Consider the following 9343-nt stretch of genomic DNA (forward strand, 5'->3'; position numbering starts at 1 on the left):
AGTTGAAAAGAACAGCTGCAGCACAGTGAGTGAGCCCACTATTGCATGCTAGCCAAGTATTACTTGGAGCCTTATAGTATTTACTCCCTGAGGTAGATACTTCGATAGTACGATTACAGTTATCGAAGTAAGGTGACTATGCCAACAGCTTGGAATAATTCTTTGAAATCAGGCAAGTTCCTTTTCCTTGTATGTCTCCCAAGGTGAGTCGAGGAGTTTCCCATTCACAGTCATGTGTGCTGCTGAGCTCAATCAGGTTTAGGGGAGTTCCTATCCCGACATACTAAGGGGGTTTTGGGTTTAGGCACAACCAACAATCCTGCCCTATGTCTGGGGAGGTCTTATTTAAGACCTTGTGTATTGTTGTTAACATAGTTATTAATTCTCCTTCGGGTTCTGGTTGTGGCTGGTCAAATGCCTGGGGTTTGATAGCTGTTAGGCTACTACCTGAAGAGGCTAGAGCTGGAGTCGGGGTTGCCTGGGAAACAGGAGTTCTCTTAGATGTAAGACTTTGGGGTAGTCCTGGAATTAGAAGTGGTTTGTTGGGCCCTATAGGATGAGCTTTGCTGAGAGGGTCCTTAACCCATATAGTAAAATATAATCCTGAATCAGACCCAGTTTTATACAATCTGATACCCCAGGTCTGTCCTGTGAGGCAATAGTGTTGTCCCCCAAGGCTACCAGTTTTGATGGTGATTATGAGGGGATTACAAGACCCAAGAGAGCATGTAGAGGGGCTTGGTCCTCTTATTAACCCAATATGATTATCATTCTGTTTTTTATAATTATCTATAGTAGAGATAGTTTCACAACCCCAGTTAGCACAAGAAAATTGGCCTTTTCCCTCACAGTTGAGTCCCCTATTCCTCATGCTGCCAGATATTCCTTGAGGACAAATATAGAGCCCTATTCCTAAGAGGCTTTTCTCAGCTGCTAATATGCCACAACCAGGTCCCCCTTTGTAGCCTAAGTATGCTCCATTCCCTATGAAAGCTCTACCTATGAAAGAACCCGATCCAAGTTGGTGTCCAGCCGTTGCAATGGTGAGGGGATCTCTGGCAAGCCGACATAGGTCCACTCGGATCTCTGGAGTACTGTAGCTGGTGATATTCTGGGCAACAATCTCACCGGTTTCGGTTACTATAAGTTTCCACACTCTAGGCTGGTGTATGTTTCTGTATGTCTGGGCCAAAGAAGAAAAAAGGAAGAAACAAAGGATTAGACCTATGTACGCTTGAGTCTTAGTCTTAAGGGTCTGTCTTCCTGAGCTGTCCATTCTTGTACTGCCCTCACGTGGGAGTGAGGGATCCATGATGGGATGCCGTCTACTTTAACTGCGGTGGGCGTCGTCAGGTAGACAGTGAAGGGTCCTTTCCACTTGGGTTCTAGTCCTTCGGAAGTGAACTTCCGGATCCACACAGAGTCCCCAGGTTGAAACTGGTGGGGAAGTCCGTCCTCTGGAGCTGAGTGGGCAGCATGAACCTGGGACCAAATCTCCTCCTGTACACTTTGAAGGGCCTGTAAAGACTTAAGTAAGACAAGGTTACATAACTCTGCCTTTTTCTCATCTTTTATTCTAGGTACTAAAGGAGGGGGTTTTCCAAAGAAAATCTCAAATGGGGTAAATCCATTAATATATGGAGTACATCTGGCTTGGAGAAGAGCAAAGGGGAGAAGTTCTACCCAGGTCCCACCAGTTTCTAATCCTAACTTGACTAATGTCTCTTTTAGGGTCCGATTCATTCGCTCTACTTGGCCCGAACTTTGGTGCCGGTAGGCACAGTGGAGTTTCTGTTGCAAATTTAGGTAGTTAGCCAATTGCTGTGACACCTTTGCTACGAAGGCTGGCCCGTTATTCGACCCTACAGTTCCAGAGAGACCAAATCGAGGGAGGATTTCTTGTAGTAGTTTCTTAGTAACTACTAAGGCAGTCTCTTTCCTGGTGGGGAAGGCCTCTACCCATCTGAAAAGATGTCTATAAAAGCAAGTAAATATTTGTAGCCCCCCACAGTCGGGGGTACCTCAGTGAAATCTACTTCCCAGTGGTCCTCCGGATAAGTTTCTCTTTCCCTATGTCTAGGTTCTTTTATCTTCCCCTTCTTTGGATTAATTTGGGCACAAGCCGGGCATCGTGAGGCAATCTCCTCTGCAGTTCTTCTCCCTTCTAACAAGTGAAAGTAGGGGTCTGAAGCTTGGAGTATCTTAGTTCACCCTAGGTGTGTGGTTTGGTGTAATTGGTGGAGGAGAGTCCTTCCCAGGGCCCGTGAGAGCCCGATTTTTCCATCTGGGGTCGTCCACCACCCCTGTCGGTTTCTAGTGGCTCCTTTGTCCTGAAAATATATGTCCTCTTCCGCCATATAGGTCGGAGATGGAGGCAGTTCTGGGTAAGGGACAACAGTCAATAGATGTGGTGGGGGTCCCACTTGCCTCTGCATTGGCTCGTCGGTTTCCCTCAGCCTCAGGACTATTCCCTTTTTGATACCCTTTTCAATGAACAATAGCCAGAGCCTTAGGCAACCATATGGCTTCGAGTAAGGCTAAGATCTCCTCCTTGTTCTTGATATCCTTCCCAGCTGAAGTCAAAAGCCCTCTTTCCTTGTAGATGGCTCCATGTACATGTGCAGTGGCAAAGGCACATCAGCTGTCTGTGACTGCCTTGTCCTTTCCCCATTTTAGTGCCTCAGTGAGGGTGATGAGTTCTGCCTTTTGAGCAGAAGTCCCATAGGGAAGAGCCTGTGACCAGATAGTGCCAGTTAGAGTAACAACTGCTGCCCCCGCGTACCTCCTACCTTCTTGCATGAAGCTGCTCCCATCCGTGAACAGAACTTCATTGGCCTCAAGCAGAGCGGAGTCCTTGAGGTCTGGTCACGAGGAACACACAGCATCAGTGCAATCTATGCAATTATGAATAGGGGTCTGGGGGTCTGGGTCTGGCAACAGGCTGGCTGGGTTGAGGACAGTGGCTTTGGAGAAGCTGATCCTTGGCTGGTCAAGGAGGAGAGCCTGGTATTGAGTGATTCTGGAATTAGTCATCCATCGTTCTGGGCTACTGCAGAGAAGGGCTTCTACTGCATGAGGGGCAGTAATGTTTAGACTTTGCCCGAGGGTGAGTTTGTCAGCTTCTTTGACTAGGAGAGCTGTCGCTGCTATGGCTCATAGGCAGGGTGGCCATCCAGAGGCCACCGTGTCTAGTCTCTTTGATAGATAGGCCACTGATTGGCGCCATAGGCCTACCATTTGGGTTAGGACCCCTTTGGCGATTCCCTTGGTCTCACTCACAAAAAGATGAAATCCCTTGGTGATGTCTGGAAGAGCAAAGGCTGGGGCTGATATGAGTGCCTGCTTGAGAAGGTCAAAGGCCTTCTGTTCTGTCTCTGACCAACTGAGGGGCTGATTTCCTCCTGTTGCTGAGTACGGGGCTTTGCAATTTCTGCGAACCCAGGAATCCAAAGTCTGCAATAGCCCACTGCCCCCAGGAATTCTCTTACCTCTCTCTTGGTGGTGGGTACTGGAATCTGAAGAATGGCTTCAATCCTGTGCCGGGATAGAGTCCGTTTTCCTCCTTCGAGTGTATACCTGAGGTAGGCCACCGACTGGGTGCATAGCTGGGCCTTCTTAGCCAAGCCCCAGTACCCGTAAGCCTCTAGCGTGCTGAGCAGGTCCTTGGTTGCCATGAGACAGATTTCCTCGGTTTACTCAATAAATCTTCAACATACTGGAGTAACGTACAGTCAAGATTACGCTGATGGAAAGGTCGAAGATCTGCACTTAGGGCCTCATCAAATAGGATAGGAGAATTTTTGAATCCTTGTGGTAAACACGTCCAGGTTAGTTGGCCCGAGAATGCTCCCTCTGGGTCTGTCTACTAAAGAGCAAAGATAGGCGGGCTGCTAGGGGCTAAGGGAATGCTGAAGAAAGCATCCTTTAAATCTAGTATGGTATAAACAGTTCTCTCAGGAGGTAACAAGCTTAAGAGAGTGTGCAGGTTGGGTACAGTCGGGTGGATGGTTTCAACCCTCTTGTTTACTTCTCTTAAGTCTTGTACTGGCTGGTAGTCCTGAGTACCAGGCTTCTGGACTGGGAGCAAGGGAGTGTTCCACGGCGATTGGCATGGCACGAGAATCCCCACTTTCCACAGCCACTGGATATGTTTCCTTATACCAATTTTGGCATCTTGGGCAATTGGGTATTGCTTAACCCGGACAGGGGTCGTAGTAGCAGTTAAACTCAATACTACTGGGACCTGGTGCTTAGCCAACCCTGGGGCATTGTTTTCAGCCCATACCCCTGGATATTCTACCAGGAGTCTGCCTAGTAATGTCCCCATGGACGGGTCTACATTTTCTTCCTTCTCGTAGAGGAGGTACTCTTCGGATAGAGGACAGGTAATTAAGATAGTTGACAGGGCAGACATGGACATCTGAGGTGTACTATCTTCGAATGTAACAGCAGCCCGTAGCTTTTGGAGTAGGTCTCTACCAAGAAGTGGAGCTGGACATTCTGGAATTACGAGGAAAGAATGGGTCACTATTCCTTGCCCCAGATCTACAGTCCTTTCAGTGGTCCATGGGTATTCTCGTATTTTACCTGTGGCCCCTTGGACAGTGGTCTTTCATTTGGAGATTGGTCCCCTGGGTTGAGTAACACTGAGTGGGTAGCCCCTGTGTCCACCAGGAAGTTAACAGTTTTGCCCCCAATTTTTAAGGCAACCCTAGGCTCCTGGGGGTTTAGTGTATAGGAGCCCCGGCCCTGTCAGTCCTCTTCCTCAGTGACGAGGACTTTAGTCTTGCGGTTTTCCTGGTCTTTTGCATTTCTCTCAGGACATTCATTCTTCCAATGGCCTTCCTTCTTGCAGTAGGCACATTGATTTTTCCCTAGGGGTGTGTAACTCTTACATGGACCTCTTTCTGATCTCCCTTGTCTTGCCCTAGTCTTCCCTGATCTCTCCTCCTGCATGCTACCATTATTTTAGCCATATGTTTGGGATCATCTGGTGCCTCCCTGTTGTTAAACACCTTCTGGGCTATTTCAACAAGTTGGGACAGGTTCATCCCTGCAAAACTCTCTAATTTCTGCAATTTACGCCAGATGTCAGGGGCTGCCTGAGTAGCAAAGGCTATATTAATTGCCCGCTGATTTTCAGGGGCCTCAAGATCATTGCGGGTGTATACCCGGTACGCCTTCTGTAGCCATTCAAGAAATGCTCCAGGGGATTCCTGAGGTCCCTATATTAACTTCAGTTACTTTAGAAAGGTTAGTTGGCTGACGAGCAGCCATCCTAATTCCCCCAATTAGAATCTGGTGATACCGATCTAATGCCTTTCTCCCTGCCTGAGAATTGTGTCCCCAGTCTGGGCGGGTGGAGGGAAATTCCTCCTCAATCTGTTCCCGTGCTTCCTCAACCTTTCTCTCTCCCGCAGCTATCTTTTGTGCTTCTGCCCGTATGCGCCCATGTTCTTCCACAGTGAAGAGGGTAACTAAAAGCTGTTGGCAATCGCCCCAGGTGGGGCGGTGAGTCTGAAAGACACTCTCAAAGAGTCCCATTAATGCTTGGGGTTTCTCAGAAAAAGGCAGATTCTGTGCCATCCAGTTGTACAGGTCACTAGTCGAGAAAGACACGTAAACCATAAAGGGCCTTTCGGTATGATGCCCCTGAGGTGGTGCTTCTTGCAAGGGAAGAATGGCCGGGGTAGTGGTATCGGCTGGTGCCTTGCCCGGAGCAGGAGCAGGAGGCCCATAAGGGTTACCTGCTCACGTCCGGGGAGGTGAGGCAGTGCTATTGGGCCTCTGTTGTCCTGGATTATAGGGTGGGGTAAGGTCATTGTCCTCCGGTGGAGATTGGAGGACTGAGGAACTGGGCCGTTTTGGAGTTTCAGTTGCTACATGTTTAGGGGTACGCACAACTAAAACTCACACCCCTAGAGAGAGGGCACACCGGCGGAGCCAAGGAGGGGAGTTCTGAACAAGATTTAACCATTGATCAATGTAGGGAAACTGATCTGGGTGTCCCGGGTCTCCCGTGACAATCTTCCAAACATTCCTCACCAAACACTTGTCAAAGGAGCCCTCTGGAGGCCAGTTTATACCAAAAGACGGCCACTCGACTTCACACAATGTTCTTAGTCTGCCTGGAGAAAACTCTATGCCATAATCAGCTCCCTCTACAAACCCTTCTCTGAAATGTCGCAGGAGACAACCCAAGGGTGTCTTCTGTGAACTCAGGCTTCCCCCCATCGCTTGCGCAGAAAACACAAAACAGACACTCCGACAAAAACAATCAAACACTCAAACAAGAACAATTACTGGGGTGTAGGTGGACCCAGAGAAGTCCACCACCTACAACTTAGACAAGATCAGAGACAATAAACAAAACCTGACAACAGGGCACAGGAGGCGGCGTCCCACGGCCTGGCCACGGTCCGGAGATATGACTGCGTCCAGTCTTTCCACGGGCCCCCACTGACCAGTCAACAGAAACAGGAAGGTACCTTTTATCCAGACACCGAGGCCTCGGAGATTCCAGATTCCCGTCGGGACCAGGAACAAAGAGCGTGTCCTAAAGGTTGCGTCCTTGACGATTGTACTGACCCATCAAGCATTCAAGGGCCCTGGAACGTCTCAGGTTGGCCACCCCTTTGAATCCGTAACAGGGACAGCAACCGCTTTGGAGGCTGGTCCAGTCTTAGATCCAGGGCCACTACCTGAGATCTTGCTGGGGCCTCCAAATGTTGTAGCCCCCAGCCCCGGAAAGACACACGGATCACCAGGAATCAGTGAGTCATTAGGAATCACACTCTTTATTCAGCCAGCTGGGTCTGCCAGGGGTATGCAGATCTCAAATTAAGCAGCTCCGAAATGTAGAGGTATAGGGTTTTTAAGCCCAAAATCCCATTCTTCATTCTGTCTGAACACAAAGGTCTATTTTTCTCCTATTCACTACCTATCAACCTATAGGTCGGGGTGTGCAGGCGGGGAGTACAGAAGCAGAAAGCTTGTTATCAGAATGTTATGTCCCTATGATCAAAAGCCTTTTGTTCCCAAGGCAATAGTCAAACAGTAATTTCCTACAAGTAATAAATCTCAAGTAGTCATTTTTCAGCCACCACAAAACATTAGTGCAGATTCCACAGGTATTAAGAAAAGATAATATGATATTATGAATAATTTTGTACAAATTTGAAAACTTAGATGAAATGAAAATTTTCTCCGCCCCCAAAAAACTAATCAAAACTGAAATTAAAGAAAATAAAATTTCTGAATAGCCTCATACATGTTAAAAAAATTAAATCCATAATTAAACATTTTCTCACAAAGAAAACTACATCAACAGATTGGTCTAGTGAAACTTTCCAAACACTCAGGAAAAACTAATATTAATCTTACAAAATCTCCATCTACATTATAAGGTTGTTGTGAGAATTAAATAAATTGTATGTAATACCTCAGATTTTCTATATACACAATCATTTTGAGATGAGACATCACTTTTAAAATTATTAATCTTTTAGCAGGAAATGAAATGGGACTTCTGGCAGAGTTAATCTTTTTAGTAAACCTAGTTAAGTTTTCTTCCCTCCTTTCTTTGGAAAAAGGCCCTCTCCCTCAAATCCTGATAATTGCCCTGGCGACTCAAATCCTCTGGCTATTGATAAAGGTCATCAGCCCATTGTTAAGCAGAAATGGTGTTAAGCTAGGCAGGGCCCTTAGAGTCTGAGGGGGAAAGGGACTTTAAGCCAAAGGTCTTTCTTTTTACTCTTTAATAAAGGTATTGACCAAGCCTGTTTCCCTTTACTCTCTTAATAGGCAAATCAATAATAGAAATTAATAGATGTATGATTTAAATAACGAGTTTGTATCTTCTTTTACTTGTCTAGGGACTGAGGTGGTACTTCAGCAGGAAACCCATGACCCCACCCCGTCTGAGGCAAAAAGGAAAAGAGCTCCATGAAACCCCTGTAAGCAGGGATAACGGCCATTCTCAGCAGGAAGCAGATACGGAAGAAGAGACCTCCCAACTCTCAACATCCATACTAATAATAAGAGGGTTCATGGCTCTTAGAAAAGAGGTAGGCAGGAAAGTTTGGGAGTTTCGGGTCTGCCTGCGAAGACACTGAGGTCATCCTATCCTAGAAGGGGTCCACCCTAATCTACGCACAATTAAGCAAGCCAGAAGGCATTTTTTTTTAACTCACACAAAGAAACTAGTAGGCAGAAATTTAGGTACCAGTTTAAGCCAGTCACTCGCACCTGCACAGTGAAGACCCCAACAACCACCAACTCACAGGCGTCTCGTTAAACCATCATTATAATATGATGCATATGCCCGGAAGTTCATTAATATCATTATAACAGACTGAATTCTGGGAACAAACCTGCGCAGAAAGCAAAATGATGAATCACTGAGTCCTGTCAATCTTAGTTGTCAATCAAGGAAGCCCACTCCTCTAAGAAAAGTAACCACCCACAGCAAAAAGGGATAAAAACCCTGAAGTCTTTGTTACCAGACCTTTTGAGCCAACCTTCTCTTGCTCAGTCCTGCTCCCACGTCTGGAAGTATACTCTCCCTTCTAATAAAACTTTTCTTTTCTACTGTATTTCAGTGTCTTGCTCAATTCTTTGTTCGAGACATCAAGAACCTGGACAACACACCAGGAGAGGACCCCACCCTTCGGTAACAACTTCATCTACGAATAAAGATAATTTTAGTTCTTTATGTCTAAACAAAAGCCTCCTGGACAATGTTGGATAGAAATGGAGAGAGTGTGTGTCTTTACCTTATCCACCGAGTAAGTATGATGTTAGCTTAAGATCTTGTGTGTGTTTGCTTACAGTTCTGTTTTTGTCTGTCTGTTCGTAGATGCCCTTTCATATTACAAAAATTCTATGTCTAGTTGAGAATTTTATCAAAAGTGAATTTTATTAAATGCCTTTTCTGCATTTATTGAAATGATATATTCTTTATTCTGTTAGTATGGTAAGTTATGTTGATTGCTTTTCAAATATAAACCCACTTTTTGTATTCAATTTGCTATTATTTTACTTGGGATTTTTCTGTTATTGAGAAATATTGATCGATGATTTTCATTTCCTGTAATGTGAGATGCATATTGGTTTGAGAAGAGTTAAAATATGAAAAATGCATATTAATGCTTATTGTAATAATGTTCTAGATCAGTGATTTTAAAATTGTTTTTGACCAAAACAATAGGAAATACATTTTATATTCTGACCCAGTGCACATCCATGTGGGAATGTATACGTGTATGAAAACTCTGTTATTTCAATTCTCCATTCTCTTAAGTTATGGCTGGGAAGCACTAGATTGATTTTGTGATGTACTCAT

The 9343-nt window shown here is 45.7% G+C and overlaps 1 pseudogene; it reads right to left on the minus strand.

The window, feature by feature from the left end:
• Positions 1-1290: 1290 nt before the first annotated feature.
• Positions 1291-5158, minus strand: LOC120606044 (uncharacterized; annotated as a pseudogene).
• Positions 5159-9343: the final 4185 nt, after the last annotated feature.

Source organism: Pteropus medius, unplaced genomic scaffold (genome assembly GCF_902729225.1).
Source record: "Pteropus medius unplaced genomic scaffold, Ma_sr-lr_union100, whole genome shotgun sequence".
NCBI classification, from domain to species: Eukaryota; Metazoa; Chordata; class Mammalia; order Chiroptera; family Pteropodidae; genus Pteropus; species Pteropus medius.